The sequence below is a fragment of the Lissotriton helveticus genome, chromosome 3_1 (genome assembly GCF_964261635.1).
Source record: "Lissotriton helveticus chromosome 3_1, aLisHel1.1, whole genome shotgun sequence".
NCBI lineage: Eukaryota > Metazoa > Chordata > Amphibia > Caudata > Salamandridae > Lissotriton > Lissotriton helveticus.
The window spans coordinates 17,692,633-17,720,614 of NC_136061.1; the positions used below are offsets into that span (position 1 = coordinate 17,692,633).

Consider the following 27,982-nt stretch of genomic DNA (forward strand, 5'->3'; position numbering starts at 1 on the left):
TGAAGGAGCTTAGTAAACCATCCAGCACCTCACAAACTCTCACTCCCTCGACCGAGGCTTGTGAGCGTATAGCACTTTCTTTTCTGGAAAGATCAAGAAAATATACTCTACCTTCACCCTCCAAAACACCCATAGCAATTCAGACAACCCATCTAAGACTGCTATGTCATCAGAAGCACCTACAGACCCATCAGACTCAGGTAATGCACCCCGCCTAACCAGCTTCGAACCACTCTCTGCAGATGAGGTCCTAGCAGTACTGAGCACAGTCAAATCTGGATCCCCTTCGGACCCATGTCCCCACTTCATGTTCTCAAAAATTGCACCCATGCTCTGTCCCTTGATCACTCAACTTTTTAACAAATCGCTAGCCACTGCCACCTTCCCTGATGCGTGGAAGCATGCCTCTGTGACCCCCCTGCTGAAGAAAGCGGGATCCGACATTCTCAACCAAGAGAATTATAGACCCATCTCCCAGCTTCCTTATCTCTCTAAAGCCCTGGAGAAAATGGTTAACGTTCAGCTGACTAGGTACCTAGAAAGCAATTCCCTTCTCGATCCTTCCCAGACTGGTTTTAGAGCCAACAACAGCACCGAGGCAACGTTGCTGGCAGTGTCGGACAGTATCAGATCCTCCACCGATCAAGGTGGAGCGGTGGCGCTGATACTGCTGGACCTGTCAGCAGCGTTTGACACGGTGTCCCACGATTGTCTGCTGAACATACTCAGGAGCAAGGGAGTCCAATCTACAGCATTGAATTGGCTACATTCTTTCCTGAGTAATTGCACCCAGGCAGTACATATGGGTCAGTTCCACTCAAGGCCCAACCCCATCGGCTGCGGGGTCCCTCAGGGCGCCTCACTGAGCCCCACCCTTTTCAATGTCTATATTTCATCTCTTGCTGACATTGGAAGGAAGGGAGGCATTGGCATCTGCTCCTATGCGGACGATACGCAGCTGATGGTGGCCATGGACGAAGGGCCTGAGGTAACCAAAATTAAGCTACATGACTGCCTTTCCGAAATGGCCCAATGGATGCATAATCACTGCCTAAAATTGAACGCAGGCAAATCGGATATTCTCCTGTTCAGTGGAGCCAAACGCGTGTGGGATGCCACATGGTGGCCACCTTCCCTGGGACCGGCCCCCACTCCTAAATAACACGCCAGGAACTTGGGAATCATCTTGGATGATGCCCTGTCCATGAAGGATCACGTCCGATCCCTTTGTGGTAAGGGCTTCGCCATACTAAAACTTCTTGCCAGGATATTTCCCTGGATACCCATGGACTGCAGACGCTCAGTTACACAAGCCCTGCTGGTCAGTCGTCTGGACTATGGCAACGCATTATTTGAAGGGATGAACGAACAGCTATTCTCCCGCCTACAGGTTTCAACTCATCTGCAATAAAGGCAAACGAGACTCGGCATCGGAATGCCTAAAGAAACTTCATTGGCTTCCGATGCGCCAGAGGGCTGCCTTCAAACTACTTAGCCATGCCCACAGGGCCTTACATAAAACTGGCCCCACAATTCTCCAAGGGAAGATCGAATTTTATGTACCCAATAGGAACCTACGTTCATGTCAATCATCTCTGGCTAAAACCAAACGCATCTACAAATTCAGAACAGGTGGTCGCTCCTTTTCTTATCTTGCAGCTAAAAGGTGGAATGAGCTCCCCACTGACCTAAGACACACTACAAACTACCTTCAGTTCCGAAAAAAAACTGAAAACACACCTCTTCCCCAAACCATAATCTCTCAGCATACGCCATCAGTAGTCCTTTCTGGTATATAGCGCCGTGATATCCCATGGGATGAGTGTAGCGCTCTATAAATACCGCAAATAAATAAATAAAAGTGACTTAAGATAAGTTTTTTCTAAATTTTACATTATTTATTGAAACGTTGTATGGGTTTTTTAAACACAATCATTTTAATTGTGGTTTTTTTTGCCCGCTGTCATATGATGAGTAGTATTGAAGTCACTGTTTTAAGTGAAATTCAATATATTCTGAGAACAGAAAAAAATAAACCATATAACATGTTGAAGAAATTATTTTGTATTTTGTATTATCAAATATATATTATTATCCCCTTGTCTTATGCTCACTCACCTTTTTCCACCCTCTACCACTCCTCTTAACTCACCCTCACTGGCCTTCTCTCACTCTCCCTCACCTCCCTTTCTTTATTCCACTTGCCTCACTTATCCTCATTCCCCATGTCTTCACTGCCCTTTCCCTCTCTCCTATCTACAACTTTCCAGCTCTCAGTCACTCTACTTCACTCCCCCTCCCCTTCTTTCCTTTCTTTGCTCCATGAATAATTCCTGTTCTCTCACTAACCTTACTCCACTTCACTCACTCCTTCTATCACTCCCACTGTCCTCTCACATCCTCACTCCCCTTCCCTCACTTCCTCCCTCTTAGCCTCACTCTCTCGGTCCCCTCACTCTCTCACTCCTCTTCCATCATGCTCTCTCCGTATAACTGACCCACATTCCCTCACTTACCTTTCTTTGCTCCCTTACTCAGTCCTTTTCTCTCACTCTTTCCTTCACTACCTCTATGTACTTCCATATTTTTAAAGACATCAACTAAGCATATTATTCACCCACATCCATTTTAAATCAAGCTTGACTCACAGTGTGATCTTAGGCACATGATCTGGATGTTACATGTAATCAACCATGTCTCTAAAAAACATGTACTTCCATATTTTTAAAGACATCAACTAAGCATATTATTCACCCAGATCCATTTAAAATCAAGCTTGACTCACAGTGTGATCTTAGGCACATGAGCAGGATGTTACATGTAATCTACCATGTCTGTCTCTGAAAGCATTATGTGTGTCTCTGCTCATATTATTTCTCTGTCTCTACTGGCAAAAAAAGGCCACCTATATATAAGCAAGACATAACATTAATTTCTCATTACATGTAACATCCTGGTCATGTGCCTAAGATCACACTGTGAGTGAAGCTTGATTCACCCATCATTGTGATCTTAGGCACATGACCAGGGTGTTACATGTAATCTACCATGTCTTTAAAAAACATGTACTTCCATATTTTTAAAGACATCAACTAAGCATATTATTCACCCACATCCATTTTAAATCAAGCTTCACTCACAGTGTGATCTTAGGCACATGATCTGGATGTTACATGTAATCAACCACGTCTCGAAAAAACATGTACTTCCATATTTTTAAAGACATCAACTAAGCATATTATTCACCCAGATCCATTTAAAATCAAGCTTGACTCACAGTGTGATCTTAGGCACATGACCAGGATGTTACATGTAATCTACCATGTCTGTCTCTGCAAGCAGTATGTGTGTCTCTGCTCATATTATTTCATTGTCTCTACTGGCAAAAAAAATGCCACCTATATATAAGCAAGACATAACATTAATTTCCCATTACATGTAACATCCTGGTCATGTGCCTAAGATCACACTGTGAGTGAAGCTTGAGTCACCCATCAGTGTGATCTTAGGCACATGACCAGGATGTTACATGTAATCTACCATGTCTTTAAAAAACATGTACTTCCATATTTTTAAAGACATCAACTAAGCATATTATTCACCCACATCCATTTTAAATCAAGCTTCACCCACACTGTGATCTTAGGCACATGATCTGGATGTTACATGTAATCAATCATGTCTCTAAAAACATGTACTTCCATATTTTTAAAGACATCAAGTAAGCATATTATTCACCCACATCCATTTAAAATCAAGCTAGACTCACAGTGTGATCTTAGGCACTTGATCAAGATGTTACATATAATCTACCATGTCTGTCTCTGTAAGCAGTATGTGTGTTTCTGCTCATATAATTTCACTGTCTCTACAGACCAAAAACAGGCCACCTATATATAAGCAAGACATAACATTAATTTCTCATTACATGTAACATCCTGGTGATGTGCCTAAGATCACACTGTGACTGAAGCTTGATTCATCCATCAGTGTGATCTTAGGCACATGACCAGAACATTACATGTAACCTACCATGTCTTCAAAAAACATATACTACCATATTTTTAATAGCAGTGTATCTTCATTAAATGAATCATATATCAGATTACACACTGGCACAAAGTAAAGTGAGACACAAGCAAAGAATACTCTTTAAGCTAATTGAGGCAAACTGTTACAAGGCACAGGTGACATTATTGAAAAATGTGAAAAAGTTTTCTCTTATTTCAAACAGAAAGTCAGTGTAATGCTTCTCCAAAATTTAAAAAAGCAGACTTTTTTCCAGAAAAGATTTTGCATACTAAATTGTTTTTGACACAAAGCACAGCTCATTTAAATGACCACTACAGAAACAAAGCAGAAACCTAACTCATTTTCAAAATACTTTGCCAATATGCACCATTTTATTTTTAAACAACATTACAAAAAAACATGACACAAAATGCAAGAATAAAGAAGCACAATATGCTTCTTAATCTTCCCCATAGTGCATACAGCTCTCTATCTATATTAAGAGAATCATAACTCACCTTTAAAAATGCTTTGAAAGATGTAGAACAGTGTCAGTCACACTCAACAGATTTTCTTAAGCAGAATCTCTGAATAATGCTTCTTTCACTGGAGCCTGAGAATAATGGCACAGATTTTTACTCATTTCAGACCCATATTCTTGTACATAACCTATCAAAATTGTTCCCACACAAATTTGAAACCAAACTGCACATTTTAATTGGTTGTACATTTGAAGACTTTGAAACTCACATAACATTCACCCACCCCCCAGTGCTCATTCACCCTGTTACCATGGTAACTCCCTCCTAACCCAGCACACAGTTCAGAAGTTCATCATAATATGTTGCAAAATAATGCAGCAAGGGTGTTTGACCTCTCAATGTACTAGCTAATCAAGTGTAATCTTTCTTTAAATGACTTTTTCTCAACCATTGAAATGACTTCTTTAAAAAAAAAGCATGCACCCTAATTTTCCGTGAAGATTTTTAAGAAAGCACCAATCATTTCAGGGTTTTCAAGTGCACTGAATCTCAACCACTTTTTTTAATAATTCCTACTTTCAAACTGCCATTTCATTTCCACAACTCATCTGAATAGATGCACATCTACCTTCAAGATGCCAAAAGTCTGGTTTGTGGGTCATAGCTATGTCTTCTGGAGTGAAAAATTTGCAAGCAACAGAGGGTTACGCGTACCGGTGAGCGCTCGGAGCGCGCCTATTGATATATATGTTTTTTTGAAGTTGCTTTTCATAAAAACCACTGGAGCAATTTCAAAGAAATATAGAAAAGGCCCTACTACATACCAGTACCTATCATTTTGCCAACTTTGGTGTAATTCCATTCATCCGTTCGGGCTGTACCCTTGTCTAAATGTCCCATGGAAAATTGCCTGGGGAAAACACATTTGAAAGTATTGAGAACCAATCAAAATATTACTTTAGTTTTGAATTTGTGTGTGATGAAGTTTGATTGGTTATGTATATATCTTAAATGGGAGGAAAACACTGCCATTTTGTGATACTCCTGTCTGAGGTACTTTTGAGAGGAATTTTGGCTGCTCAATTTCTGGACTTTCAATTACACAGTACTTACTCTTCTACTTTCAAAAAGGTGAGTTGTTAATATCTAAGGGGAACTATGTTGTACACTTTAAGATAATTTGGAAAAAATTTCTGTTAGTTATTTACAGTCCTTCTGTTATAATTATGGATTAAGATAGGCTTCATCACATGCAGTGCTTTATATTTCTAGTTCCTGTCTGATACTATACACCCAATTAATTTTAAAGAACTAAATACTTGATTAAGCTACTTTTATGTTATGTATTTCTAAAAACGATAATTGAAAGTGATTACTTTTTTTCTGCAATTTACAGCAAGAAATTTGAAATTAAAATGAATCAAAATGAGGAGACCAAGGAAATTTCATTTAAAATTTCAACGATATTTATTGAAATTCAAGATGACACGGATAATTTTTGGGATGAATCTCTTGACGAAGAATTAATCGAATGTTTGGATAAAATAGAATCTTCTTATAATGAGGACATTCCTGATCATATGATCGAAGAGGAAATTCCAGATGAGGACATGCTACAAGTTCTATTAAATTATGAAAATTCTGAACAATAAATTAATATTTACAAATTCAAAATTAGTTGACATATTATTCATTTTTATTTCTAATTTATGAAGTAGTAGCGAAGTGATTGTATTGAAGTGAATTTTAGACTCTGCATCGGTACCTACTTGTAGGTACTTAAATCACCCACATAACACAACCGCTCTTTTTAGAGCTACCCTACCTCTAAGCACTCCAAATTCTTATTTTAAACTATTTTCTTTCAATGTTTTTCCCTGTGGTACGCTCTGGGTGCGCGTACCGATGAGCGTACATGGGAACGCACCCAGCGCTTACCCCGCGAAATTTGAAAAAAAAAAGTTGTTTTGCCCTTCAGGGTTCTTCTAGGCCCCCCTGCCCCTTTGAATCATTTCGCCTTTTTTTTCACCTCTTGTGTCTCGATTCTACCGAGACACAAGATGGCGGACTATCCGGACTGTTTAGAATGTTGACAGACATCCGACAGCCAATCAGCTTTCCGCTGGTGCACTCCCGTAGCGCGCCGGGTGCGCTCCCCGGTACGCGTACCTGTGAGCGCTCGGAGCGCGCCTATTGATATATATATGTGTTTTTGAAGTTAATTTTCAAAAAAACCACTGGAGCAATTTTCACCAAATATAGCAAAGGCACATCTGCGTATCTGTCCCTACAATTTTGCAAAGTTTTGCGTAATTCCGTTCAGCGGTTCGGGCTGTAGACTTGTCAGAACGTCCTATGGAAATTAACATGGGGAAAACATGTTTTGGGACCCCCTTTTTTCTCAGCCCCCACTTCACGAATCCCCCTGAAACTTTCAGGGAAGGAGCGGAGCGGAGCTGCCAAAATTTTGGAAAATTACACGCAAATTCCTTAACCGGCTCCAGAGTTATTCCCAATAGAATGTTGCGGATTTCCTATGGTAGCTAGGTCCTAACTATAACTACCTACTGGCGACCGCCAGTAGGTAATATAAATATATATATATATGTATATATATATAATAAAATATATCCAAAACTGTTGTTCGCTGCACGCCGCTCGCCTGCCTTCAAAGCGCCAGTGCCTGCCGTTGTAGCGACAGCCACAATATTATTCACAAAGTTCAAACCACAAAGGAATGAGGCGGCACACCATTCAGATCCGTGTGGATTTTATTGCTCACAAACCAAGCGTTTCAGCGTGAAGGCCTTTGTCAAGTTACCCGAAAGTGGGTGAAGCGGCATTTTGTAAATACGGAATCACTTCATCATGGACATAGTAAACATACTTCCCGGGACTTATTTCCCTGGTTATTGTACACTGTGTAACATTAGAATGCATCAAATATTATTCAATGGGTTATTAACATCTAAAATGAGTAATTCATGATCGATTAATTATTTGATTACACAGACAGCAATTCATTCCACCATTAGATGAATTTCATAGCCCACATTTCATTAAGATGCATATAAAAATTCTAACACGTTAAGGTATGTACACTTGATCGTATATATTATGAATATCTTGACTCCGATTGATGGTTATAAGACAGCCGCTAACAATAATACTTATGTTACAGACTTCCCTCTGGCAATACACACCCCATCCACGTATAACTGTATGAGTGTGAAGACAAACTGCACAAGATGTTGACCGATTTTCTCTCGCATCCTAACTGCAGCCCGTGATGTACAGCTCCTGCACGGCTACAGCCACTGGCTAAGTAGATACCTATAAACACTTGGCTGCCATGCCTCTACTGCAACACGGTAGGATAGGTGTGGAATAGAGATTGGCTATAAATTCACAATCACGTATGGCTTTACAACTCAAGAATGGAAATCGTGGAGCAAGATGCCCAGAGCTCTGCCCTATATAGGAGTCATGGCATGAGAGTAAGCGCTGACAGAGGTTATCAATGATAGTGGTGCCCATGTACAGATAAAAGGCCGCCCGCTCGGGTAGAAAGAAAAGATGTGCTAGCCTTAAATACAGGGTTGCACGTGTCAAGATGTGAAAGTGCTCAAATTCAAAAAACAGTGACACTACGCAGAGGTGACTCTGGCATTAGCATATGCCCATCACCTACAATATGTAACTCAAGGCCGTATGGCTTGACTGCTGGACTCAATTGCCCTCCCAGTGGAGAGGTGAACATGGTACATACACACAACGGTGAAGGGCCCCATTCATTTCGGGGGATTAAAAGGCAGTGGCAAATGCATGCCTAACTCATACTAATCTAACGTGCCTCCCTGTATTGGATGCTACTCTATGCAACAAGAAGATTCTGATCATGTCTGTTAGATTCCCCTATTGCCAGTCAAGGCCTATCTGGCTGCCAATTACGACGGTCCTAAACTAGTGGCCCATCGATCGCCACTAAAGGGTCCACCATATCGACCCATGTGCCAAGATTTTAATGATCATGTCACTTAAAATGTGGTTCAACCAAGCTAAAAGGAACAATATCAAAAAACAAAAAATAGAAAATAAACAGCAAATATAAGCATAGACACATACATCAGACATTACAATTCAAAAGGACAGCCGTCCATAGGTACAGAATTAACTGGATGATAATGGTAAGAATTATCATATACAGTCAGTGGAGCGTAATGTTCATACACCAATATGTGTATTCAATTCCTATTCTTTGTTTAGACCAAAGGGCGTTCTAGTATTTAAATCAATGATGTATTTCGATTCAAGAATTCTGAGTTGTTTCTCCATATTGCCACCCCTTATATGTTTGAAAACCCTGTCAATAACGCAAAAGTTATTGTCACTATAGTGTGAATTGTAGAAATGGCGTGCAATGGGGTATGTAAAATCCAAGTTTGTTATAGCCCTCTGATGTTCGAGCATGCGCTTCTTGAGGGGATGTCTCGTGCTCCCTATATAGCACATTCCGCAGGGACACTCCAACTGGTAGACTACATATTCGGTGGTACATGTAATGAATTTTCTAATCATGCCTTCTTTACCATCATGTGTCTTAAAAGTTTTGTAGTTGTGAGTATGTTTACTGGCCTTACAGGCATTATACTTGTAAAATCCCTCCTTTCTTTGCAGCCAAGGTTGTGTCTGTTGGTAACTGTGGACTAACTTATCATTTCGTGACATGGTGTCAAGGTCTAAATTCGTCGTCCCTTACCTTGTCTTGATATGAGACGCGTTGTGAATTCGCAGGGACGCAAGGGACCAATCTCCCTAAAGACTAGCCCCTTCCTGGAGAAAGTATAAAACACTACAAGATATGAGCTAGACAAAGGGGAGGAGGGCCGGTACTGGACGTAATTGTTCTTGCTGTCGACCTGCGAAACAACATGAACATCTAATTACTTCTCTTGTTCTAAACTTTAATAGGCACCTCTTATATGACTCTTAATTCTCTTGCACAAAGTTCTATCTCTCGCCTACCTGCGAACAGCTGTTATCAGTCTTCCGTCCAGTATGTCTTTCTTGTCTTGTTGGTCAGTTTTGTCTGAAGGGGTTCTGTTGTCCCGTCCTGTTGTGTTGTCTTGTCGGTTGCCTAGTTGTGAATTCAAGCCAGTGATTTCTGTAATATACAATAAAAAGGATTAAAACATTTGTTCTCTTCTAGAAAACCCCCTTTTCACTTTAATTAACTAGGGCCTGACTCCTTCTCTTGACTTACTTAAATTGCGTTCTGTGTCTTTATATTCTTTGGTTTCCAGATCTAAATATATAAGGTTTTGTATGGCAAGAAGAAACAAACACAAACACTAGGAACTCAAAATACAGCATTTGGAAATAATGCCTTTCCAAATAACCCTCTGACCTTTGATTCTATTTTTACAACAATTTCTAAATAACTAAATACCTAAATCAAGTTTCAAAGTCTGTTGCTTTCCTGAAGTCTTGTAGATTCAAAAAGTGTTCCAAGAATAGTTCCGATAATCTTTCTTGCGAAGGGCGCCTTAACTGTAGAAAATAATAAACTTATCTTTTTGTCTTTTGCAGATCCTCTTGGTGCGATGAAGGATGATGCCAGGCTTTTGCTCCGGAGAAGACGGAAGGCCTCAAGGTCGTAAATCAGGTGAGCTGCCGAGGGTTCACAAGTCCTTTCTTCAGCGCAGGCGGAAGGCAAAGCGTCTTCCAGAAGGCTGGGTGCGGTTTAAATACCCGACCGCACCCAGCCGCACCTTACGTATGCGTGCGCTCGGCCAGATTCTAGCAGGGTGCACGCGAAGGATTCAAACACAAACAATTCCAATCTGTAACAAGCCTGCATGATAATTTCAAGGGGCAAATGAGTGTTTAATAATAACATGAGACACTCATATTTCAGGACATCAAACGGTAACCAAAGGCTTTACAAAATCGGCAATCAAAGGCTTCATGTTTTTCAAAGCAACCATTATCACCTAAATAAGTACCAAACACCTATCGCCACATTACTTCACATAAGGAGTGCTGGTGCACGGGAAAGGGGCGGGTTTCCATATGGCAATTTATGCCAAGAAATAAGTGAAGCCTATTATCAATAAAGGCTTCACACAGAATCATGACAGTACTCCCTCCTCAAGATCCCCCCTAAGACTGTTGCTATAGGTCTAGGTTTTGAGGGATTCTGCATATGGAATTTTCTTAGAACTCTTGGAGCATTTTGCAGATGAGTGATTGGTTCCCATGATCTTTCCTCAGGGCCATACCCCTTCCAATCTACTAAATAGAATAGCTTGCCACGAATTCTTTTAGAATCCAGAATCTTCTTGACTTCAAATTCTGGATGACCATCAATTAAGACAGAGGAGGGAGGTCGAATCAACCTAGTTTGGGGGTCAAAAGGTTTGATCAAGGATACATGAAACACTGGATGAATCTGATATTTCTGAGGAAGTTGTAATTTTACACAAACCGGATTGATGATTTTATCAATGGGAAAAGGCCCTATAAACCTGGGATTGAATTTCTTGGTTCCTTTTATGGTTAAGTTTCTTGTACTTAACCAAAACTTGTCTCCAGGACTGTACTGAGGTTGTTCACTTCTGTGCTTATCGGCTGATTTTTTTTGAGATTCTTTTGCTTTAGCTAAATTATATCGAGCTTCCTTATGAATGGAAGACAACCCAGAAATATAATCGTGAATTGCTGGAACAGAATCATGAATCTTAATGTCTTCTGGGAAACTTTTAGGATGGAAGCCATAATTACAGAAAAAAAGGAGACATATTGGTGGAAGTATGTTCAGCGTTATTGTATGCAAATTCCAGAGTGCTTAGTAGATCAGACCAATCTTCAGACATGGTGGTTAACATGCAACGTAAGTACTGTTCTATGGTTTGGTTTGTGCGTTCAGTTATACCATCAGTTTGGGGGTGATAGCTGGACGACAAACGAATTTCCATTTGGAGAAGAGAACTTAAATTTTTCCAAACATGAGATATGAATTGAGACCCCCTGTCAGAAATTACTACAGATGGAATTCCGTGTAAACAAATGACATGTTTAATCAATGTTTTGGCTAGTTCCATAGTTGTAGGAAGTCTTTTCAACGGAATAAAATGTGCCATACGTGAAAATTGATCTACTACTGTTAGAATAGTAGTATACCCATCTTGTGTCAAAGGAAGTTCCACTATGAAGTCTAAAGAAATAGAATGCCATGGTTGGGGAGGTATAGGTAGAGGTGTTAATAAACCACTAGGGGACTGATGAGAGGGCTTGTTTTGGATACAAACACTACAAGTGGTTACAAAAAGTTGTACATCCTTGAACATTGTTGGCCACCAAAATTGTCTTTTGATTAGTTCGTATGTTTTGGCAATTCCTGGATGAGCTGAAAGAGGTGAATCATGAAAAATGTGGATTATTGATTCCTGGAGGGCTTTAGTAGGAACCATTACTAGATCATGCACATAAAGAAATGTATCTTTTTCTTGAAGGTATGGATACTCTTTTCTCTATTCTTCAAGACTTTTTGTCTTTAACTCCGTCTGAATTTCATCAGAAATACTCTTGATTGATAAGCAGGCTTGAAAACAAGCAGTGGGTAGTACAGGAAGAACAACAGTTTCTTGATTCACACTATTTTCTCCCAAACGAGACAAAGCGTCAGCCTTTAGATTTTCTTTCCCTGGTCGGTATGTTATCACAAAATTGTAATCATTGAAAAACAGAGACCATCTTAACTGTCTAGCTGATAAAGCTTTTACCTTTTGCAAAGCTTGTAGGTTCCTATGGTCAGTGTAGATAGTAATAGGGTGACGAGCCCCTAACAAGTAGTGTCGCCACTCCTCGAAAACTGCTTTAATAGCTAATAATTCCTTATCAGCTATGGCGTAATTTACTTCAGCAGGAGACAATTTTCTTGAATAATAGGCAATGGGATGCATTTGTCCCGTTTCCAAGTTTCGTTGAGACAGGATTCCTCCTAAAGCGAACTGAGAAGCATCTGCTTCAACAATGAATGGGAGATTGGAATCGGGGTGACTCAAAATGGGAGCTGAAGTAAACTTTCCCTTCAAGTCATGAAAAGCCTTATCAGCTGATTCAGTCCAGTCGAATTTTGCTCCTTTACGCAACAATTTGGTAATGGGAGTTATAGTTTGAGAGAAATTTTGAATGAATCGACGATAGAAATTTGCGAACCCTAGAAAACTTTGTATTTGTTTTACAGATGAGGGTTGAGGCCAAGAAGTTACAGCTTCAACTTTCTTAGGGTCCATTTCTATACCAGAGGGACTAATAATGTATCCCAAAAAATCTACTTTGGACACATGAAATAGACTTTTTTCCAACTTCACATATAATGAGTTGGAAAGCAGTTTTTGAAGAATGGCGCGAACTTGTTGTACATGTTCGTCTTCAGATTGAGAGTAAATTAAAATATCGTCAATATAGACCACACAACAAATGTCAATGAACTCATGCAATACTTCATTTATAAAAAATTGAAAAGCTGCAGGAGCGTTACAGAGTCCGAAAGGCATGACTTGGTATTCATAAAGGCCGAAATTGGTACGAAATGCTGTTTTCCATTCATCACCTTTCCGGACTCTAACAAGGTGGTAAGCTCCGCGCAAATCCAATTTTGTATAAATGGTTGCATTCTTTACCTGATCTAAAAGAGTTGGAATGAGAGGCAAAGGGTATCTGTTCTTAATTGTGACATTGTTCAAGGCTCTATAATCTATGCACGCTCTTGATTCCCCTCCCCGTTTAGGAATGAAAAAAAGTGAAGATGATACAGGAGACTTAGAGTGCCTGATGAAACCGTTAGCAAGGTATTCATCCAGATACCCCCGTAAGTGTTCATTTTCATTCTCTGTCAGAGCATAGATTCTGCTGCATGGCAAGGTAGCCCCTGGCACAAGATCAATCCTGCAATCAAAATCCCTATGGGGAGGAAGGGTATTAGCCTTTTTTTTTAATCAAATACGTCTTGTAAATCCGAGTATACCGTAGGCACTCCTTCTAGGAGTAGAATACTTGAAGATTCTATGGGTATATCAAAACCTTGAATTGTGTCTCCAGTCCTATTTAACAGAAAACATAGACTCAAACAATGATGAGATCTAAAGGTCACTGTTCTTGCCTGCCAATCAATAATTGGGTTGTGTAAAACAAGCCAGGGAAGTCCCAAGATCAGTTTAAACTGTGGGGCATCGATAACATCAAAAACTATTCTTTCTCTGTGGATAGGGGAACTGTCCATAATTAGGACCTCGGTTTGTCTTTTAATAGGTCCTGAGGTCAAATCTTTACCGTCCACTGCTCTGACTGTTTCTGGGTGAGTTTTTAGAAGGGAGCTAAATCCAAGGTGTTTTAAAAACTGAGTGTCAATGAAATTCCCAGTAGCTCCTGAATCTATGATTACTTCTACCCTTCTTGAACTCCCAGAATTGGCCAGACTTTTCAATTCGACAATTACACAAAAGTGTCGACACCCTTTGGGTGGGACTGTTGAGGCCACACTAGAACACCCACTCGATAAATTGACCTCTCCCTCTACCGAGTGCTCAAGTTTTCCGTTTCCTCTGATGTTAAAGCTAAACTTACAGACTTAGGTTTTCCTTTATTTGGTTTTGAAGGACATTCTTTCACAAAGTGTCCCGTTTTCCCACAATAAAGACATTGATTTAACTTTCGTCTCTTTTCTTTCTCTTCTTTAGTTAAAGGCCCACGAATGGAGCCTATTTGCATGGGTTCTTCAGAGTCTGATTTCTGGGTAGTTTCTCGAGGAGTAAAGACTCTATCTCTCTGAAACAAAACTTTATGATCCAACTTTCCTCTTTCTCCTTTTCTTTCTGATAGTCTATGATTTAATTTTACAACTAGATCGATGAACTCACTGATCTCCTCGGGAGGTTCTAAGACTTGAGTTACCATGTCCTTGAGCTCGTCCTTCAGACCTCTATAGAATAAAGCCACCCTTTTTTTGATCTTGCCAATCGGCTTCTAGAACCAAACGATTAAATACTGATATATAATGTAGTAAATCAGACAAACCCTGCTTTAGATTCAGGAGCTCACTGTACGCTGATTGAACAAAGACGTGTTTTGCAAAATCTTTTTTAATGACCTTTCAAAGGCTCTAAAATTATACAGAACCGGATCGTCTCTTTCTACCAGAGGGACAGACCATAAAGCAGCATCTCCTCCTAAGTAAGACAACATAAAAGCCACCTTGGAGGAATCGTCTGGAAAGGCTGTGACTTTGGCTAAAACATGTAAATGACACTGATTAAGAAAGATGGAGAATTTATTAGGATCTCCATAAAACCTTTCAGGTTGAGCTAAAGGCGTAGGAACTGGTGTGACTACCTGGATCTGGGTTTGAGCTTCAGAAGACGAAGAAGCTCCCCCCGAAAAGGTGGCTGGCTTTAAAATTGGCTTTTTGTTCTCCGTTGTGGAAGAACGGGAGATTCCCCGAGCTGGCCTCGCTACAGGGGTTTGGTGGATGGGACGCAATCGGGATCTCGTCGCTGGGACATGTGCTGACCGGAGTCACCCTCAAGTCCTTCCAAGAGCTCAGTACGGAGTTCCACATGCCCAAGACCCAATTCTTTCATTATCTGCAGCTTCGCCATGCACTGGAGCCTAGCATTGTAGGATTGGAGACGCTGCCGGAATTCAGCCCAGTGGAGGCGAAGGTCTTCATGGGCGACCTTGGCGATAAGAAAGTGTCCAAAATCTACCAGACGCTGGTGACGCATTGTTCTTCCTCCCTGCTCCCCTTGAAGGCGGCTTGGGAGAAAGACGTTGGACCATTGGATGAGGATGATTGGAGGGAGGCGCTAGAGTCCCCGAGAGGGACAGCTATAGCGATAAGACTTAGGCTTATTCAATTTAAATACATACACAGGGCCTACTATACCAGGGAACGTTTGTGGAAGGCGGGTCTGATTGTGTCTCCGGAATGTCTGCGCTGTGGAGTTGAGAGGGGTACGCTGCTGCATACCATTTGGTCTTGTACTGGCATACACAGATTCTGGAGTGGTGTGTGGGGAAGTTTGTCGGAAGTGCTAGGATGGGATCTACCCCGCATCCCCCCGATTAGGGCTCCTTCATGTACTGGAAGGTATAGGGGGAATGTATACAAGCGCCACCTGCTGCTCCTGGGTTTGGTTGTTGCAAAGAGAGACCTGGCAAGGGCGTGGAAGGGAGTGAGAGCCCCCCCCCTGTGTGCATGGAAGGCGGGTCTGGACTACTTCATGGGGTTGGAGCGCCCAGTATTTGAGGCCAGAGGATGCCCTCGTAAACACTATAAGATCTGAAAACGGTGGGCGGAGTATAGGGGGTTACTTCTGGATCCCCCGGTGGACCATGAGAATGATATGCAGGTGGAGGAAGACCCTCGGGCCTAGGGAGGTGGGCCTTGTTGAACACACTACAGTAGAACACTGATAGCTAATTGTGATCACGTGCAACGGGTTAGGGAGGGATAAGGGGTGGGTTGCAGGGATGTTGGGTGGTGGGGGTGAGGGGGTGGTGGTAGGGGCGGGAGGTTTATGTTTTCTTCTTTCATTGATAGTGCAATGCAATAATACTGAAATGTGTCATGATGTGTGGTGGTGATCTCCGGCTGTGGAGAGCCACGTTCATGCTTTGCCTAATCAACTAATAAAAAAAATTGTTGTGAAAAAAAAAAAAATTGCCTTTTGTTGGTGAACTGTGTTGTGGAGAGAAACCATGTCTCTACGTAGCGCTACATTTTCCTGTTTTAACTCTGATAGCATGGCAGCTATATCTTGAAGAGAGACTTGGTCCATTGCGTCCAGGCTAATGAGTCTACTTGGGCTTTGCCTTCTGTCAAGGTCTAAATTCGTCGTCCCTTACCTTGTCTTGATATGAGACGCGTTGTGAATTCGCAGGGACGCAAGGGACCAACCTCCCTAAAGACTAGCCCCTTCCTGGAGAAAGTATAAAACACTACAAGATATGAGCTAGACAAAGGGGAGGAGGGCCGGTACTGGACGTAATTGTTCTTGCTGTCGACCTGCGAAACAACATGAACATCTAATTACTTCTCTTGTTCTAAACTTTAATAGGCACCTTTTCTATGACTCTTAATTCTCTTGCACAAAGTTCTATCTCTCGCCTACCTGCGAACAGCTGTTATCAGTCTTCCGTCCAGTATGTCTTTCTTGTCTTGTTGGTCAGTTTTGTCTGAAGGGGTTCTGTTGTCCCGTCCTGTTGTGTTGTCTTGTTGGTTGCCTAGTTGTGAATTCAAGCCAGTGATTTCTGTAATATACAATAAAAAGGATTAAAACATTTGTTCTCTTCTAGAAAACCCCCTTTTCACTTTAATTAACTAGGGCCTGACTCCTTCTCTTGACTTACTTAAATTGCGTTCTGTGTCTTTATATTCTTTGGTTTCCAGATCTAAAAATATAAGGTTTTGTATGGCAAGAAGAAACAAGCACAAACACTAGGAACTCAAAATACAGCATTCGGAAATAATGCCTTTCCAAATAACCCTCTGACCTTTGATTCTATTTTTACAACAATTTCTAAATAACTAAATACCTAAATCAAGTTTCAAAGTCTGTTGCTTTCCTTAAGTCTTGTAGATTCAAAAAGTGTTCCAAGAATAGTTCTGATAATCTTTCTTGCGAAGGGCGCCTTAACTGTAGAAAATAATAAACTTATCTTTTTGTCTTTTGCAGATCCTCTTGGTGTGATGAAGGATGATGCCAGGCTTTTGCTCCGGAGAAGACGGAAGGCCTCAAGGTCGTAAATCAGGTGAGCTGCCGAGGGTTCACAAGTCCTTTCTTCAGCGCAGGCGGAAGGCAAAGCGTCTTCCAGAAGGCTGGGTGCGGTTTAAATACCCGACCGCACCCAGCCGCACCTTACGTATGCGTGCGCTCGGCCAGATTCTAGCAGGGCGCACGCGAAGGATTCAAACACAAACAATTCCAATCTGTAACAAGCCTGCATGATAATTTCAAGGGGCAAATGAGTGTTTTAAGGAAAAAAGGCATAATAACACGAGACACTCATATTTCAGGACATCAAACGGTAACCAAAGGCTTTACAAAATCGGCAATCAAAGGCTTCATGTTTTTCAAAGCAACCATTATCACCTAAATAAGTACCAAACACCTATCCCCACATTACTTCACATAAGGAGTGCTGGTGCACGGGAAAGGGGCGGGTTTTCATATGGCAATTTATGCCAAGAAATAAGTGAAGCCTATTATCAATAAAGGCTTCACACAGAATCATGACACATGGGTCGTCTGTATGTTATGGTAGGTGATTCCCCATAATATTCCCAATTACTGGTTCTGCTTTCACGAGGCCCCAGTGTTTTTTCATGAGTGCTCTGAGATTGCCGGATTTGGAATTGTAGGTAGTAATCATGCGTGGATTGTTTATCTACTATCTCGACCATGCGTCTTCCTCTTTCTTCCCTGAACAGGACATCTGATTGCTTCATTTCACTCACTTTATCTGAGGCTTGCTACACAACCTGTTCAGGGTAACCACACTGTTTAAAACTCCGCATCATTTCCGTACTTTCCAGCTTGAAGCTTTTTTCTGTACTACAGTTCCTGTGTGCACGCAGCAACCCCATACAGAATGCTGTTAATAAGGGAAAATGGCTGGTGGCTGCGTGCATGCAGAACTGTATTCCCTGCAGTCTCCTTTCTAAAAAGGGTTGTGGTTAATTTGTTGTTTTCCACAAAGACTCTAATGTCCAAACAATCACATGATTTGTAACTGATGGAGTCTGTGAAGCTCAAATTGAGATCGTAGGCTGATAATACATCGAATAATTCTGTGGCCAAATTCTGTCCACCGTCCCAGATGATAAAGAGATCATCAATGTATCTCAGCCATAATGGGATGTGCTCAGTGTATTTCTCCAGTATGTCAGTCCATACCACATGTTCCTCCCACCAGCCCAGGAAAAGATTTGCTAGACTGGGGGCGAAACAGGAGCCCATAGCTGTCCCAGACCGTTGACGGTAAAGTGTCTTGTCAAAGAGAAAAATATTCTCTTGGAGACAGAAAAGCATCATTTGTTTCAGCATTAGAGTATGGTTCAATCTGTCTAATGGTTGCTGACGTAAATAGTACAGACATGCTTCTACACCCTTATGTTGATCTATACAAGTATACAGAGAGCATACGTCTAGTGAGATCATGACATAACTAGGCTCCCATTCAAAATCATGGATTCTTTTTAGAAAATCTGTTGTGTCTTTACAGTATGACCTTAAATGTACAACAAAGGGCGACAGAAAATGGTCCAAAAAGATGGAAGTATTTTCTAAAAGACCATTGTTGGAGGAAACAACAGGCCTCCCTGGTGGTCTAGTGGGATGTTTATGCACCTTCTGTAATAAATAGAAACAAGGCACTCTAGGATTGTCTTTTTTTTTTAAATTTCAGTTCATCATCGTCCAATAGACCATCCTTCCACCAATTCAAAAGAAGGGCATGGTACACCTTTATCGTCCTCTCATATTCATTCCAGCTTATGGTCTCCTAACATTTATTATCACTCAATTGCCGTAGTGCTTCAGCTTTATAATCCACTGCATCTATTAGCACTACATTTCCACCTTTATCCGATGGTTTAATAGTCACTGAACCATCGCCCATGAGGGACTTGAGGGAATTTCTTTGCTTAATGGTGAGATTATCTTTGATCCGAAAGTTGGTGTCACTTCTTAATTTAACCAATTCATGTATGAGTACAGAATGATACACTTCGATGTTATCATGGCCCACATTGGGATTACATTTAGATTTCAACTTGAGACCACTCCTGGGTGTAGAGTTCACTGTGAAGCCCAAGGGCTGTAACTGTACGTTGGTGGGATCGTTTCTGTGATCAATAGTATTGCTGTCTAATTCTTGGACTTCCAAGATGGTGCTGATTTCATTCATCGTAAAGTCGGACATAGGGTGGGAGGTAATTCCATTATCTGGCACTGCCATCCTGGGCCTTCGACTGGGGTTGGCTAGGAGATGTAGCTTTTTAAATTTCAGTTTCCTAATATACAGGAAAAGATCAATTCTGGAATTAGCGTAGTTCCAGTCACTGGTTGGGCAGAAGGATAAGCCTAGCTTAAGTAAAGTCTCCTCATCAGTGGATAGCTCCTGTGATGAAAGATTGACGATGGTCTTTTCACATGCATCAATGAGAGAAGTTTGTTGATGCCAGTACTTGTTTCTGCCCCCTCTCCGCATGATTCTTAATCTTTCTTTTCCTTTTGGTCTTCCTCGACCTCTGCTTCTGCCTCTTCCTGTCACAGGCGATGGCGTAATTTGTTCCTTCTGTTGCTTCAGGATTTGGAATTCGTGCAGGAAGGTTAAAGGGCGCACCCCTAAAGGGATAGTTGAGAGTTGATGTTCTGCATCTGAGCTTAAATCAGAGCTCAAATCAGTGGAGGCCACATCTTGCTTCTCCCGTTGGAAAAATTGGCAGTCCTTTTGCACCCAGTCGAAACATTTAGCATATGTTAGAATTCTTCCCTCAGCATCATTTTTCTTTTCCCGGAGAGACTTGCGATATATTTTAATTTTAATTGCATCTTCATATAATTTTCGACGGCCATCCACTGCTTTAAGGAAGTCCACCACTATTTTCTCGTCCCTGTGTTAGTCAATTTCACTGCGTATCATTGTTAATTCACGCCTTGTTTTCTCCAGATCAATTTTAGCATACTTGATCAACATTTCAAGCATACCCTGACATGTCTTGGCCATAAATCTCGCCCATTCTTCCAGGAGTTCTTGATTAGGATTCTCGTATGTTGGAATAATGGAAATGCGCAAGCCTCTCGGTACGTGCCCTACTTCCACATAATTTGTAAGTGATATAATCTCCCACCACTTGTTAAGTTCTCGTTTACACAGTTTCTCCAGTAGGGCAAGATTTTGTTTTACCGTTGGTTCAGTTGCATTGCCAGCATTCACCCACTTCCGGGTAACTTGACAAAGGCCTTCACGGCTGAAACGCGTTGTTTGTGAGCAATAAACTCCACACAGATCTGAATGGTGTGCCGCCTCATTCCTTTGTGGTTTGAACTTAGTGAATAATAAAATATATATATATATATTCACTGAAAAAACCATAGGTTTGAGGCCTTATATAGTTAGGAATTCGCATTTTAAAAAACGTTGAAATTCAATCAAAAAACTATAAGTTTTAGGGGTGGTATAGTTAGCTGGACATTTCACTCATACAAAACCATTGAAATTCCTCCTATATAGTTAGTTGTACTAACTATATTTCGCGCACCGGCAATCCACTGCTGATGATGTCACATATTACATCATTCATGACATGGTCAGTGACATCACTGATGACATCTCAAAATCACAGGCTCCCATTTATAGTCATTTACATATGCCAACTCTCCCAAGCACTATGTTTTACATATGTACTTACTTGGACATGTAGCACTGAGATATCCACTCACTCACCAACACACCCATGCACACAGTCAACAGCCCATACAGCTGTTTCCACATGCACTCTTAAACCCATACACCAAGTGAATCAACTGCTCACACATCTATGCACAGAGTCACACACCTCCCAGGCACCCACACACACACTCAGCCTCACATACAAATACTTTGGCAACCAATCAATAACCCATATAGCCACTCATATAGCTACTGTTCAACACATGCAGCAGCTTACACAACAACAGACATAATGATGCACACATTCAGACAGTTTAGTCACTAACCCATGCATTCAGTAAGACACATTTAATCACTCACTCATACAGTCAGTCACGCACCTTCTAAATCCTTCATCCAGACACTTATACATCCACTCATTCTTCAATATATAAAACATATTTAAACTTTACACCAATGAAAAGTGTTATTTTAAGGTCACATGACTTGACACGCTTACGCTGCGCGCACCGGAGCGCTTCCGGGGGCGCTTACGCACACAGACACTGGATGATGTAATCAGTGATGTCATCAGTGATGTCATTTGAGATGTCATCAGTGATGTCACCAGTGATGTCATTTGAGATGTCATCAGTGATGTCATCAGTGATGTCACTGACCATGTCATGAATGATGTAATATGTGACATCATCAGCAGTGGATTGCGGGCGCGCGAGTTATAGTGAGTCCAACTAACTATAACGTGGGAATTTCAATGGTTTTGTATGAGTAAAATGTTCAGCTAACTATAACTGGTGTGAAACCTATGTTTTTTTCAGTGAATTTAAAAGGTTTTTTAAATGCTTATTCCTAACTATAACGAGTGTGAAACCTATGGTTTTTTCAGTGAATTTCAAAGTTTTTTAAATGCTAATTCCTAACTATAACGATTGTGAAACCTATGTTTTTTTTAGTAAATTTCAATTTTTTTTTAAATGCTAATTCCTAACTATAACGTTTGTGAAACCTATGTTTTTTTCAGTGAATTTCATAGTTTTTTTAAAAGCTAATTCCTTTGTATATTGACTTTGTAACCTACAATTTTTTTTTTTAGCTGTTTTTTATAACTATTAATTATAATTCATTTTTAAAAAAAAAATTATTTGTTCACTGTATTTTTCTTTTTTTTAATCATTTTTTCCTGGTGCGCTCAGGGTGCGCGCACTGGTAAGCTCTCCCGAGAGCGCAGCGAGAGCGCTATTTCTGCGTTCGTAAAAAAAAATATGTATGAAAACTAAATTATAATGCAAGACATTCAGTACCATACTTATAAAAGTAGTATTTTTGATTTTCAGAATGGAAATGATTTTGCATTTCAGTAAAGCTACCAAAATGTCACTCAGGCGCGCCGCGTAAGAGCCCCCGGAAGCGCCTACGTTCGCGCCGCGTAAGCGCCCCCGGAAGCGCTCCGGTGCTCGCAGCGTAAGCGTGTCAAGTCATGTGACCTTAAAATAACACTTTTCATTGGTTGCTAACAGTTTTTTTTTACAAAGAATGAAATCCCCACCCATTTCCTTCACTTCTTCTTTCACTTTTGTGACTGCAAGACCTGTCTTTTTCCTGCTCAATCTTTTTTGGATTATCATGGCTGCTAGACCCACCAGTAGCAGTGAGGACTCAGATGGGTTCATAGAGGAAGAGGCTCCTCAGCCTAGAGTCAAGGAGCATTTCATATGGAAATTTTTCTCAATACCTGCAGACCAAAAAAAAGTAAATGCTCCAAAGGTGGAGTGCCGAATTTGTCATACTGTCCTGTCACGGGGTGACCCGACCAGGAAATACTCATTTGGAAATTCGACCATGATTCGGCACGTTCAGAGGAGGCACCCCCAAGAACTATGCCCGGGAGAGTGTCAGGGCTCTGGCACAAGAGGCTCCAAGGGATGGTGCCTCTACTTTAACTGGAGGAGCAACTGTATCGGTGAGGGGGCGACTAGAACAGCTGATTCCAAGTATTCAGCCTGTTTTTAATGGCTTCATAAACAAATGTAAAGATTGTGATGAACTACTTTGTTATGGTGAACAAAGTATTATGACCATTGTCCGAGCAAGAGAGAACCACCGCTGCCGTCCCAAACCCTAATTTTGATCCTTTTTTTTTGCTCCTGTTGAGCAGTTTGACATTCCCTGTTTTTGTTTTTGTTGAGAAAAAAAACAAAAAAAGAACGAAAAAAAGTTCTTTTTAGAACTACCTCAGATTCTCAAAATAGAGCTATATTTTTTAAAAAAATCAAAAAGAGTAACTGAAGTGGAGTGCAATGAGAGAGGAGAGGAAAATGAGTGAGAAAGCAAAGAAAGGGACGAGAGGGGAAGGGAAGTGAAGTAGGGGGACTGAAAGAAGGTGAGTGTGGGAGGTGAGTGAGGAGAAGGAGAGTGAACATGGGGAATGAGGATAAGTGAAGATTAGGAAGATTATAAAGTAGATTGTGCAGATGAGGTGAGGCATGTCCAGAGGTACAGAGGAGGTGAGGCCTGTGTTCAAGACTTTAGTGGGAGAGAGGCCTTTCCTGGGGAGCATAGGTGGTGAGGCCTGTGTCTAAGAGTGCAGTGGACTAGACTTCATGAAGCCTATCCCCCACTGCACTCTTAGACACAGGCCTCACCTTCTTTGTACCTCTGGACAGACTTCTCTTCCACTACACTATTCAATACAGGCCTCACCTCCTCTGCACCCCTGGACAATCGTCACCTCATCTGCAACCCTGAATAGACCTCAACTGATCTGCATCCTTAGACAGGCCTCAGCTTATTTACACCCCTGGACATGCGTCACCTCATCTGCACCCAGTTACCATGAATTATACTCAATACATTGAGGCCTGTCCAGAGGACACAGATGAGGTAAGGCTTGTCAGAGGAGGTCAGTCCTCTCCACTGTACTCATGGACACTGAATGCTTGTACATAGGACATGCGCTCTGTTTTCTAAAATGTTATTTAAAAAACGATTTTGTGGCAAATCAATGGCTTTTAGATTTTTGAGAAGGAATAAATAGTGTCTGCATGATTAAATAAATATATGTCAACCTTTCACAATGATGTCACCTGTGTTATGTCAGATTAGGAAGTAGATTGTGCAGATGAGGTGAGGCATGTCCAGAGGTACAGAGGAGGTGAGGCCTGTGTTCAAGACTGTAGTTAGAGAGAGGCCTTTCTTGGGGAGCATAGGTGGTGAGGCCTGTGTCTAAGAGTGCAGTGGACTAGACTTCATGAAGCCTATCCCCCACTGCACTCTTAGACAAAGGCCTCACCTCCTTTGTACCCCTAGACAGATCTCTCTTCCACTACACTTTTCAATACAGACCTCACCTCCTCTGCACCCCTGGACAATCCTCACCTCATGTGTAACCCTGAATAGACCGTTTGCTTATTGTCATTGCTTTGTTGTTTGGTAATAGTGGTCTATAATGTGTTATTTTTTCTTTACCACAGATTGAAATCAAGATTTCAATAGTAAGGAAATATGCCCTCAAGGCAGAGGAGAAGAAAAGATGCGAAGCGGAAAAAATCAAAAACAGCAACGGAATTACAGTACTCCTCTACAACAAATACTTCAAAAAACAGGAAAAAGCTCCTGGTAAGACAACTAAGTCTTTCTTACAGAACATATGTAGATAAAAAAAAAATGTTGGACAGATGTAGAAAAAGAGAAGGAGAGAGCAAATTTGAAAAGGAAGGAGAGGCCCCCCAAAAATGTTAGTATTGGAGCAGGAGAGAATAATATGTATAGGAATAGAAGGCAAAACCAATTTAGGGACATTCGTAAACGAATGTTTCGCAATAGGGTGGTTTTAAATTTGTTCAAAAATATTAAAAAAGGTAAACAGAGATCTGCTTTTTATAAGAAAAAAAAAAGTGTAGAGAAGATTGTTGATCAGGCTTTTGAAGTTAAGAATTTTTATTTTATTTTATAATCAATAGAATTAGGACACTTAACAAGACAATTGATATTTTCAAATCAAACAGTAGATGGAAAAGAGTAATTAATCGGACTAATTTTCGTAAAGTTTTTTCTGGAGAATGGATGCACAGTTCAAGTTGTGAGCCATTTTTCAATGAGGAGAGTTACTTCCAGGAGAATGATTTAGTGCATGCAGTTGACACCAGTGGTCGAGCATATGAGGTGAAAGACGGTTGTCCGATTGAAAAAGAGAAACTTGTGCCTAGAGAACCAGAAGAGGTGTTAACTGATGAAGTTTTAGGGAGACGTACTAAGGGTCCAGTGTACACTTGGAAGTGTAGTAGTATTTGTAGTGTGCAACAGGAATCAATCGATTTGTTTTGTAATTTCTTACGTACATATAGTAAGAAAAGTCTAAAACAGAAAATGAAGATGTTGCAAGACTTAGATCCTTGTAGAGTGAGAGGAAACACAGGTTTGCAAAGGCATTCACTGACTTGCCTTTCTAGAAAAGTCTGTCGGAGTGTTTTTCATCATTTTAGGATGTTAGCAGTGCATCATAAAAAAATGAGGAAATTAGTGAGAAGGTTGTATTATGCAAAAAGTCCAGCACTTAAACTTAAACAATTAAACAGTGCTCTTTTGCATGGAACTGAATTAGATGTGAAGAAGATTTGTGAAGAAATTGAGATTTGTTATTTTGGTGATAAAGAGGACAGTGTACAAATTGACACAGAAGTTCAAGGTAATGTGGAAGACAATGTACAGATTTCAAGTACAGAAAAGTTTGACCAGGAAATTACCAGGTTTAAGGTGAAATCAAGTGAAAGGCCGAATTTTACTTGTGTGTGTTGTCGACGAACTCATTATAAGCATCAAACTAGATTAGCTGATTTATACGTAAAAAGTGAAAAGATAAATAATTATGAGTGGAAGGATTTTGCCACTTATTTGTGGGTCAAGAATTCTTTTGATTTGAGTTCTGATCAGCGTATTTGTAAATATTGTTATGATAAATTAAATCAAAACAGAATGCCTGCTAGAGCTGTTCATAATAATCTGGAGTTGGTAGACATTCCTCCTGAATTGATGGATTTAAATACATATGAGTCTATTTTGATTCAATGTGTTCATCCTTTTCAGGCAATTGTTCGCATGGAGCCTAATATAGGGAAATTGCCTCCTTCAGATTTACAGAGAGGATTAAAGGGAAGAGTTGTTTATTTGCCTCTAGATTTCAAGAAAATATTGATACAATTGGTGTAGAGAAAGTGGAAGAGGAACCTCTGGTTATTCTAGTTAATGGGGTTCCGACAAAGAGTAAGAAAATCTGGCAAGATTTAGTGGATGTTAGGAAAGTCAAAAAGGCAACGTTGTATTTGGTCAAAACCAATGAGTACTACAAACATGTATGTGTTGGAGCAGAGGAAACAGCTGCAGATGAAGACAGTGATTGTTCAGCTGGCCAAATTGAAAAAGTTGATGTGTCTAGAAGTGAAGACATATATGAACATTATACTGTTCATCCTTTGCATTCCAAAGAAGTGATGGGGAATGCAATTGACTTGTTTCAAATGAAAGCAGCAAAAGGAAGTCCCATTAGTGTATGGTAAGAAAGTTTGGAAGCTCGTTGTTTTCCACATTTATTTCCAACAGGTCGAGGTGGACGATGTGACGATCGACCACTTCAAATTCCTGCATCTGAATATCGAACTTTAACATTATATGCTGAAGATCCAAGGTTTCGTCAATGCATTCCATATTTGTTTCATCTACTGTATGAAAGTGACTTGTCTGGGCTTTCCTATGCAGTAAACCATATACTGAAAAGTGGAGCACATCTGCAAAATGTTTCGGCGAGGGACTTTAAGGAGAAAGTCAATCTGCAAGATAATATTTTGGAATATCATCTAATCAATCTCATGGCATGTCAGCGTGGTACAAATGAGTATTGGTACCGTTGTCATGGGGAATTGAAATATATGCTAAGAAACTTAGGAACTCCTACATGGTTCCTCACTCTTAGCTGTGCTTAGTATGCATGGGACGACTTACTTCAATTTCTACGAGAGGCAGATGTAAATATACAAAATATAGAATTCAAAACTGCTGGAGAACTGTGTTCATTGGATCCAGTGAATGTATGCAAATATTTCAATCATAGATTTGAAGCTATGATGTCTTTTATTATCAACAAAAAAAATCCTCCCCTTGGAGAGGTTTTGGATTTCTTTTGGAGAAAGGAGTATCAAGCGAGAGGTGCTCCTCATATACATATGTTGTTGTGGATTAAAGATGCACCCAAATTTGGAACAGATTCGGATGAGACAGTGATGAGCTTCATTGAAGAGTATTTAACATGTGCTGTTCCGAAAACTACCGAAGAAAACAGTTTAAGGCAACAAGTTTTACGCTTTCAATCCCATCGTTGTGGAAAATACTGTCGTAGAAAATTCAGAAACAAGGACAAGTTCTACACAAAATGTCGTTTCGGGTTTCCACGACCAGTGATTTCTAAAGGAAGAGTAAATAATTTGATGTCTTCTCTGCGACATACTGTGACGAGGAAATCACCAAAAAAATACATACAATTTAAAAAGAAACGAAAAGTCCAAGTACATCAACGACTACAACCCAGTGATTTTGTCCATGTGGAATGGTAACATGGATATTCAGTTTGTTGCTGACAACTCTATTGCTGTGGCTAGATATGTGACGTCTTACATCACGAACAAATAAAAGACAGAACGGAAGGAAATGTGGGAGGACATTTCACATGAAAAGAGTCTAAGCAAGACATTATACAGTTACAGTCTGAAGATGTTGTCACATCGAGAAATTGGAGCATATGAATGTTCTGATCGATTGTCATCAGCAAGTCTATATGCCAAATCTAGAACCATCATTTGGGTGAGTCTAGGTCTTGCTGCAACACGAAACCGAGTTTTGAAATCTGTACAAGAAATAGAGTATTTGGCGGAGAAAGAACCAGAAAGTACAGATATTTTGAAGACAAACATGTTGGATACATACTATCCAAATAGAAGTCCTTACCTTGAGAACGCTTGTCTCTATGAAGTTCTGCAAAG

At 40.6% G+C, this 27,982-nt stretch overlaps 1 long non-coding RNA gene across 6 annotated transcripts in view; it reads left to right on the forward strand.

Annotated features, from left to right (window-relative positions):
• LOC144822042 (uncharacterized) overlaps positions 1–27,982 on the forward strand; it is a 242,591-nt gene that overhangs the window by 177,569 nt on the left and 37,040 nt on the right. For all 6 annotated transcript variants that reach the window (XR_013608535.1, XR_013608534.1, XR_013608539.1 and 3 more), the window contains 2 exons: positions 10,083–10,158; positions 17,234–17,309. This is a non-coding gene — a long non-coding RNA (uncharacterized LOC144822042). The remainder of the gene's footprint in view (positions 1–10,082; positions 10,159–17,233; positions 17,310–27,982) is intronic.